The sequence below is a fragment of the Brassica oleracea genome, chromosome C2, assembly GCF_000695525.1.
Source record: "Brassica oleracea var. oleracea cultivar TO1000 chromosome C2, BOL, whole genome shotgun sequence".
Classification (NCBI taxonomy): domain Eukaryota; kingdom Viridiplantae; phylum Streptophyta; class Magnoliopsida; order Brassicales; family Brassicaceae; genus Brassica; species Brassica oleracea.
The window spans coordinates 29,963,036-29,963,779 of record NC_027749.1 but is presented as its reverse complement, the minus strand read 5'-3'; positions in this window follow the sequence as shown (position 1 = coordinate 29,963,779).

The window sequence follows — 744 nt, the reverse complement described above, 5'->3', positions numbered from 1 at the left end:
GAGCTTTGTGGTTTAAAGGATATACCACGGCCACTGCCTTGACCATGGCTCAAATTGGGTTGATACCCACGGCCTCTACCATAGTGATTCCCACGGCCAAATGTGTTATAGTGGCCATGGCCACGTCCTTTCCACCCTCCACGGCCATGACCGTGTGGTCTATCATTCTGGACGTGGTTACCTCTTTTTTTTATTCTGCTGCCTTATTGGTATCAGATAATGGAGTTAATCCAGGAGGTCTCAATTCACTGTTTCTCATCAGTAATCCATTATTTTGCCCAGCTACCAATAGACTCATCCGCGGACATATAGTCATGGATTCTGGGATTCCTCCAATCAAATAGGGCCTTTGGTAATAACATCGTTCTTTGGTGATCATATCTCGATTTTTAACTCTGTCCAAAGGTTTAGAGGATTCTCTATAGTCAGATACTGATCTTTGAGACTCTTAATAAGATGATGGCTAATAATTAATATTGCCTTGTATCAATCTTTATCATTGGCATTATTGTCTTCTATGATACATTCATCAAGTCTTTTTTTTTTAACTTTAGGATAATCTTTGTATTCAATGCCCACCGTAAATAATTATCTCCAGAGAGATTTAGGGCAGCAAAATCCAGGTTGATTTTCGACATCTCAAATCATATATCACTCAATATTTAGGTATAATTTTCATGCGGCCTTACTCTTAAAAACAATCAATTCGGATTTCAATCTTGTGAGGACAATGAGACTATCAAT